The following is a 9,746-nucleotide window of genomic DNA, read 5'->3' on the forward strand; positions in this document are numbered from 1 at the left end:
CAGCACTCATGCTTAAAGCTTCTTACACATCCATCATAGACTATTAATCATTATTACTCCTGACATGCCGATTTAGCATACCTGTATTGTCTGAAATCGACTGTTGAAGCTGCTCCCGTCGGTTGGGTTGTGGCTCTGCGTAAGAGCTTATTCAGATACCTGGCTAGGTGCTGCAGTTTCCATTGGACTGTAGCTAATTACTTCCTACTTTAAATCTTGCCGCCGTCGTGGATGTGAAGTATCTTTACGTACAACATAACACTAGCAAAATCATCACGTTTTAAACCTGCTAACATTCATGAGTAGCTATATCTCCAAGAGCACTGCGACTCGATAGATATCCGCCAGTGCGCTGCAAATGAGGAACACACTTTTCATCACGAATTCCTTAGCTTTCAACTAAAGTATTTCAGTCTATTACGTCAAAGACTTCAACCATATAAATGACTACAGCATAGACTAACGACATTGTAATAGCTGGCAAATGGTTACATGAAATCAGTGAGTTACAGTCTCTCGTCAGTTTACCTCATTTAGGGTTTCGTTGTAATTGTTCATGTAAATTCTTCAAAAATATAGCAATTTAAACATCCCCTGGGAGACACTTCTAAGCCCAACAACCCAATGCCTCATTCAAAAATTTCTAAAATACTTACACAAGTTGCAAAGCAGAGTCTATACTATAGAGGTTCTGTGATACCCTGTTTTGTAACTACGAATCTAATTTTGCGCACGAACCTAAAGCTGTTGGCATGGTTTAGTTTTACTGTCACCACTTTATGACATTTTGTCACAATACAACTAATATAGCTTCTCTGTTTTATTATTCACATGCTTTATGGTCAGGAAAATCTGAATTATGGTGTTATGGACTTCGCAGCGCGGAGAACACCACTTAAATGTCTTCCAGATTTTGCTGACAGCTGATAACTGCGCTTTCAGACAGCCGATTTTCCTTTAATTACACGTTAGTGGTATTCTGATGATAGTGCTATAAATAAAACAAGGGCTCAAGTGTTGGACTTGGGACACTTTTTATTTAGTTGTTTTTAACATTTGCCACAGTTCATATTCTGATTTCCCCAGAACTTTAGTGTTAGACGGTAATGCATGCCTTTGACTGCCCCTTTTGGGTGAATGGAGAGAGGACCATCATTACCCGACCCCCGCCAACCTATAAGCTACAAGTGTCTAGGTGGTTGTGAATGCGCTAAGTATACACAAGTAAATACAGCGCTTTGTGGGACATGCAGAATAGCAGAGCCTGGTGTATTATATATGTACGCCATTTAGTACATGTAAATGTGCCTACATACAGGTGTATATAGTGTACGGTTAACCCGTCCCACAATGTCTACCTGCCGCCTCCACTGTGGGCGGAAGTAGTGCTGACACGTGTACCGCTCTGCCTACATTACACGTATGTATGTAACATGCTCGATCGAGTCTCAATACTACGCCTCTGCCCTTCGTGGCAATAACATGATTTCGGTTGCCTTTATTTGCCTGTAATAGAACAGGCGATGCTTATCTTCAGGAAAATTTGATATGTATCCTCAGAGGCCATGTGGCTGGAAAACCAGGGATGATTCATACGCGTTTTTGTGGGAAATATTCAGTAATGTGTCAATTATACACCCACCTTTTCACAACGACCCCACCGTTATTCAGGTGCAAGCTTGAGTAATGGGCGCAGTGTGGCAATTTCAGCTATCTATCAGCTCTCTGTGTTTTGGAATTCACCCATACAATGATGGGGGGGCTTCCGTGGCTCAGTTGGCTAGCGCGCTAGCGCAGCGTGATGACCCAGTAGTCTCTCACCAGTGAGGTCACTGTGAGTTCCAGTCCAGCTCATGCTGGTTTCCTCTCCGGCCGTACATGAGAAGGTCTGACAGCAACCTGCGGATGGTGGTGGGTTTTCCCCGGGGTACGCCTGGTTTCCTCCCACCATAATGCTGGCCGCCGTGGTATAAGTGAAATATTCTTGAATACGGCGTAAAACACCAATCAAATAAATAAAGAAATAAATTTAGCCACTAGAGTTACATGAAAATACTAAAGTATTTCAGACTGGCATGACGAGGTAAGATCAATACTTCTCCTTTACACCAAAATCACGAAAACTTGTCACGTACTATTAATAACATCAGTATTAACATCTAGTGAATGGCTAATATTGGTGAGTTGTACAGCTTTCAAGGCCATGTGGATAATCCTGGTAAAGTCCCTCGGTGTTAGGTTTATACCGCTTACCAAGGGCCTCTGGAATTGTTCTCGTCAGTGAATGGGTTGTTTTGTTGCACAATATTATAGAGTAAAAAGATAAATCCTTATTTAATCCTTCATACATGTATATAACACAAACATCAGGACATATTACGGATCTAGTAGATTTACTTGTTCAGAAAACTAAGCGGTAGTGTTTATATGTGACCGGCACTCAGCCGATTCTGTTGTGAAGGATTTACCTGTGCTCGTCATTCAGCTGTTACCAGCCAGAAAATCTCTTTGAAGTCTCCTCTATAACTCAGCCGACGAACACAACACCCACCTTTTGCCTGGCCCGGAACGCCCCGCCCCGCCTGATTGGCCTTAGTACGTCGGGGCAAGGTCGGGTTAACTGTCTAAAAACCACAAAAATACCTTGTGAAAAGAATCTCTGAACCCGTCACCAATGTTTAAACCATGAGCAAAGGAAATGGCTCTTTATTTAGAAAAGTAAGACTATTGTGTTAAACTTTTCATTTATCAATTAAACACAAATATATGACCGCTGGTAACACATTAAATAAAAGCAGAAACATGATTTCTCATAATACTGTGGTTGTGGTTTTCATTAAGAGCTTTGTCAAGCACAGCATAATATGCCGTGGTTTACATCAGGAGTTTTGTCAAGAACAAAGCGATTTACTCTGGTGTACGTAAGGAGTTGTGTCAAGCACAGGGTAATATGCCGTGGTTGACATCAGGAGTTCTGTCGAGCACTAGGTAATATGTCGTGGTTTACATCAAGGGTTTTGTCAAGCACATGGCGATATGCTTTAGTGTTTATCAAAAGTTTTGTCAAGCACATTGTAATATGCCGTGGTTTACATTTGGGGTTTTATCAAGCAGAGGGCGATATGCCGTGGTTAACATCAGGAGTTTTGTCAAGCACAGGGCGATATACTGTCGTTTACATCAGGAGTTTTATCAAGCACAGGGCGATATTGCTTGGTTTACATCAGTAGTTTGTCAAGCACAGAGTAATATGCCGTCGTTAACATCAGGAGATTTGTCAACAATTAGGTAATATGTCGTGGTTTACATCAGGAGTTTTGTCAGCCACAGGGTAATACGCCGTCGTTTACATCAGGAGTTTTGTCAAGCACACAGTAATATGCCGTGGTTTACATCAGGAGTTTTGTCAGCCACAGAGTAATATGAAGTGGATTACATCAAGACTTTTGTCAACCAGCAGGAAATATGCCGTGGTTTACATAAGGAGTTTTGTCAAGCACAGGGCGATATGCCGTGCTTTACATCAGGAGTTTTGTCAAGAACAGGGTAATATGCCTTGGTTAAGACCAGGGTTTTGTCAAGCACATGGTGACATTGCGTGGTTTACATCTTGAGTTTTGTCAAGCACAGGGTAATATGTCGTCGTTCACATCAGGACTTTTGTCAAGCATAGGGCAATATGCCGTGGGTCACATCAGGACTTTTGTCAGGCACAAGGGAAAACGCCGTAGTTAATATCAGGAGTTTTATCAAGCACAGGGCGATATGTCGTGATTAAATTAGGAGTTTTGTCTCGCACAGGGTAACATTCCCTGGTTACATCATGAGTTTTGTTAACCAAAGGGCGATATGCCGTGGTTTACATCAGGAGCTTTGTCAACCACAGGACGATATTTCGTGGTTTACATCAGGGGTTTTGTCAAACACAAGGTAATATGCCGTGGTTTACATCAGGAGTTTTGTCAAACACAGGGCGATAAGCCGTGGTTTACATCAGGAGTGTTGTCCAGCACCAGGTAACATGCCGTGGTTAACATCAGGAGTTTTGTCAAACAACAAGGTAATACGCGTGGTTAACATCAGGGCTTTTGCCAAACACAAGGTAATATGCCGTGGTTTACATCAGGACTTTTGTCAAGCACCAGGTAACATGCCGTGGTTAACATCAGGGGTTTTGTCAAGTTGAGGGTAATATGCCGTGGTTTACATCAGGACTTTTGTCAAGCACAGGGCGATAAGACGTGGTTTACACCAGGAGTGTTGTCCAGCACCAGGTAACATGCCGTGGTTAACATCAGGAGTTTTGTCAAACACAATGTAATATACCGTTGTTTACATCAGGAGTTTTGTCAAACACAGGGCTTTATGCTTTGGTAAATATCAGGAGTGTTGTCCAGCACCAGGTAACATGCCGTGGTTAACACCAGGAGTTTTGTCAAACACAGGGTAATATGCCGTGGTTTACATCAGGACTTTTGTCAAGCACAGGGCGATAAGCCGTGGTTTACATCAGGAGTGTTGTCCAGCACCAGGTAACATGCCGTGGTTAACATCAGGAGTTTTGTCAAACACACGGTAATATGCCGTGGTTTACATCAGGACTTTTGTCAAGCACAGGGCGATAAGCCGTGGTTTACATCAGGAGTGTTGTCCAGCACCAGGTAACATGCCGTGGTTAACATCAGGAGTTTTGTCAAACAACAAGGTAATACGCCGTGGTTAACATCAGGGGTTTTGCCAAACACAAGGTAATATGCCGTGGTTTACATCAGGACTTTTGTCAAGCACCAGGTAACATGCCGTGGTTTACATCTTGAGTTTTGTCAAGTTGAGGGTAATATGCCGTGGTTTACATCAGGACTTTTGTCAAGTACAGGGCGATAAGACGTGGTCTACATCAGGAGTGTTGTCCAGCACCAGGTAACATGCCGTGGTTAACATCAGGAGTTTTGTCAAACACAATGTAATATACCGTTGTTTACATCAGGAGTTTTGTCAAACACAGGGCGATATGCTTTGGTACATATCAGGAGTGTTGTCTAGCACCAGGTAACATGCCGTGATTAACATCAGGAGTTTTGTCAAACACAAGGTAATATGCCGTGGTTTACATCAGGAGTTTTGTCAAACACAGGGCGATATGCTTTGGTACATATCAGGAGTGTTGTCCAGCACCAGGTAACATGCCGTGGTTAACATCAGGAGTTTTGTTAACCACCATTAAAAGTGCCGTGGTTTACATCGGGAGTTTTGTCAAACAACAAGGTAATACGCCGTGGTTAACATCAGGGGTTTTGTCAAACACAAGGTAATATGTCGTGGTTTACATCAGGAGTTTTGTCAATTACCAGGTAATATGCCGTGGTTTACATCAGGAGTTTTGTCAAACACAGGGCGATATGCTTTGGTACATATCAGGAGTGTTGTCCAGCACCAGGTAACATGCCGTGGTTAACATCAGGAGTTTTGTTAACCACCATTAAAAGTGCCGTGGTTTACATCGGGAGTTTTGTCAAGCACAGGGTAACATGTCGTGGCTAACATCAGGAGTTTTGTCAAACACAGGGTAATATGCCGTGGTTAACATTGGGAGTTTTGTCAATATAAATATAAGCGTCAAGTTCGACATTCGTGTAGCATTTGTAGTCCGTAAAAGGCGTTCCAAGTCGATAATCGCAAGATCCATTCCAAAACAACGTTTAACACTAACTCCCAAAGACAAAGGTATGTAAGAAATTATACAAATAAAAAATAAAGCGGGTAACACACAAGAGAGAAGTGGTCATCAGTTTTCAATGTTGCCGGGGAGACAATGAATATTCCAGGCATGAATACAATATCAAAGTTCAAATTCGTAGTCAGTGAATGAGTTCCATGTCAAATAACAATTAAACAAGTATCTCAGTCGCGCTTTAAATGCAACTGTTTATAAAGGCATCATGCTGATGTAATTAGCATGGCTACCTTTACGGCCCCTAGCCCCAGGTTAAGCGGTATTAAATACAGTTTGAAAATGACGAGCGTTACAGACCCTGACCGATCAGATTGTGATTCAAAAGTAACGGACGATTACGTCTTTCCCGTTAATATGTAAAGATCTCATGCTACAAGAGGCGCCATCTATGATTTTACACATGACATACAAGATAGACGGTTACACTGGGCAACCAGCGACATCTATGTTGTTAAGTACCATGTACGTGATAGATATGTACATAGGGATAACAGCGCCGTCTATGTGGTTGATCACAATGCAGATCGCCAGAGATTCTGAACGCTTTGTCCATACCTGCCAGCGAGAGTGTTATACTCATTGTAAAATTTGAGAAACTTAGAATGAAGGCGTTTGATGGAGTATCCTTGACAAACTAGTTTTTGAACTAGCAACTTCTGACGCAGATTAAATTCATCACAATTAACGCAAGATGTAACAAATGCTACAAGGCGAGATATGTATACGCCATATGCAGGACCCTTTGGTATATTGCTATCTAAATAAGGATAATTTACAATATCAAAATTGAAATCATCCCTTTTGTCGTAAAGGCGGCGTGAAAGGAGACCTTGTTCGTCTTTGTACAGATATAGATCCAAATAAAATGTACCATCAGGACTATATGTTGTCTCCTTTAAATCCAATGAAGGCGGATAGATTTCCTTCACCGCTTCAGCAATATGGGGATTATTTAACGCCAGTAGATCATCAATATACCGCTTGGTAAATGAAAAGGATCGAGCTTTAAAGATATTACTTTTAAGTCACTTATGCATATAGTCGTATTCATATGAAAACAAGTATAGGTCTGCCAAAAGAGGCGCACAATTGGTACCCATTGGAACACCTATGCACTGTTGGTAAATAGTATCTCCGAATTTTACATAGATGTTATTAATGAGAAATTCAAGTAATACAATATATAATGTAACATCCCATGACTGGTAACCTCTATAAAAAGTAGAACTAGAGAAAGCCTTATTTCTACTGACGTTAATGTAAAGGTGACTTGTTTTAGAAAATACCGAGACAATAAACGACGATATTCTTTCAGTAAGATCTTTGTGACGAATCGTAGTATAGAGAGTAGAGAAATCCCGTGTGGATACGTCTTTGTACGGTATATGTATGTGAGCATCGAGTTCTTCTGTAAGACGTTTGGAGTTGTTAAGAATTCACATGCAGTTGACACCTGAATTTTTGGTTATGGCACAACAATACTTATTCCAAAATGACTTTACTTCTTGTAAATACTACGAAATATAACGTGGTTTACATCAGCAGTTTCGTCAAGTACACGGGCTAGTATGCCGTGGTTAACATCAGGAGTTTTGTCAAGCACAGGGCGATATGCCGTGGGTTACAATAGGAGTTTTGTCAAGCACAGGGCGATATGCCGTGGTTTACATCAGTAGTTTGGTCAAGCACAGGGTAATATGCCATGGTTTACATCAGGAGTTTTGTCAAGCACAGTGCCATATGCCGTGGGTTACAATAGGAGTTTTGTCAAGCACAGGGCGATATGCCGTGGTTTACATCAGTAGTTTGTCAACCACCAGGTAATGTGCCGTGATTTACATAAGGGGTTTTGTCAGCCACAGGGTAACATGTTGTGGTTAACATCAGGAGTTTTGTCAGCCACAGGGTAACATGTTGTGGTTAACATCAGGAGTTTTGTCAGCCACAGGGTAACATGTTGTGGTTAACATCAGGAGTTTTGTCAGCCACAGGGTAACATGTTGTGGTTAACATTAGGAGTTTTGTCAAGCACAAGGTAATATGCCGTGGTTAACATTAGGAGTTTTGTCAAGCACAGGGTAATACGCCATGGTTTTAGATCAGGAGTTTTGTCAGATACCACGTGATATAACTTGGTTGACATCAGCAGTTTCGTCAAGCACAAGGTAATATGCCGTGGTTTACATCAGGAGTTTTGTCAAGTTGAGGGTAATATGCCGTCGTTAACATTAGGAGTTTTGTCAAGCACAGGGTAATATGCCCTGGTTTACATCAGGGGTTTTGTCAAGCACAGAGTAATATATCGTGGATTACATCAGGAGTTTGTCAAGCACAGGGTAATATGCCGTGGTTCACATCAGGAGTTTTGTCAAGCACAGGGCGATATGCTCTGGTTTACATCAGGAGTTTTGTCAAACACAGGGTAATATGCCGTGGTTTACATCAGGAGTTTTGTCAAGCACAGGGCGATATGCTCTGGTTTACATAAGGCGTTTTGTCAAGCACAGGATTATATGCCGTGGTTTATATCAGGAGTTCTGTCAAGCACAGGGCGATATGCCGTGGTTTACAACAGGAGTTTTGTCAAGCACAGGGTAATATGCCTTGGTTTAGATCAGGAGTTTTGTCAGGCACAGGGCCATAAGCTTTGATTTACATAAGGTGTTTTGTCAAGCACAGGGTAATATGCCTTGGTTTACATCAGGAGTTTTGTCAATCACAGGGCGATATTCCGTGGTTAACATCAGCAGTTTTGTCAAGCACAGGGTAGTATGCCGTGGTTTACATCCGGAGTTTTGTCAAGTTGAGGGTAATATGCCGTGGTTAACATTAGGACTTTTGTCAGGCACAAAGTATAATGCCCTGGTTTTCATCAGGAGTTTTGTCAAGCACAGGGCGATATGCCGTCGTTATCATCAAGAGTTTTGTCAAACACAGGGCGATATGCGGTGGTTTACATCAAGAGTTTGGTCAACCACAGGGCGATATGCGGTGGTTTACATCAAGAGTTTTGTCAAACACAGGGCGATATGCCGTGGTTTACATTAGGAGCGTTGTCAAGCACAGAATAATAAGCTGTGGTTTACATCAGGAGTTTGTTAACCACCAGCTAATATGCCGTGGTTTAGATCAGGAGTTTTGTCAAGCACAGGTCAATATGGTGTGGTATGCATTTGTTGTGGATTCCTATGGGCGCACATAAATGAAATATTCTGTACCGTGTTTTCCTGCATGGCCAAATATGTTTTTATTGAAAGGTTTTTTTTCGAAGTACTGAACAAAATTCTGCCTATTATAAAACCATTAACACCCAGAAAAGAAACACAACCAGCCTCCCTTTCGTAAATACATAACAACCTCGCGCGTTTAGCTGACTGCGTGATTCAGACGAGAAAACTGCATACATACAACATGTAATATCTGCACACTGTTGGTTTTGGCTCAGATCCACTGAATAATGCTTCAGCGATGTGGCTTCATTTCCAATCATATAGCTAATGACAGTTTCATTACGTTAAAAGAAGGTTGGCTATATTTTTCCGTACCGAGCGAGTGGGTAAGTAAGCATATGTTGCTGTGGATGTCAAAGTTCTGTCGTGTGTTCGTCGTATAGACATTGTTTTCCTTTTCACACCAAACACTACCTATAATTGTCGGATGTCTTGTTTCAGCCTGCGGTGTCTTGTGAGAACAGTTTTATCATTTCTGATCACCACTGGGCTCCTCTCTGTAATAGGTAAGAGCACACTCCATCTTAGCTCATATACCGTTATGAGAACCTGTACAAAGTCAGTGATGGATACGGCTAACCAATATGGCACAAAACGGCCGTGCAGACCCGTTTACAGCTATATGAACCTGGAGAAAGTTAGTGTTTTATACAGCCAATCTATGTGTTACTATTCAGTCACAAAGTACCGTTTACAACGTTTCTATTCATTTATTTGATCATTGAATAACGATTCTCAAATATCTTTCACTTAAGGCGCTAGCCTCATTTGTGACCGACACT

The sequence above is a fragment of the Liolophura sinensis genome, chromosome 1 (genome assembly GCF_032854445.1).
Source record: "Liolophura sinensis isolate JHLJ2023 chromosome 1, CUHK_Ljap_v2, whole genome shotgun sequence".
Taxonomy (NCBI): Eukaryota; Metazoa; Mollusca; class Polyplacophora; order Chitonida; family Chitonidae; genus Liolophura; species Liolophura sinensis.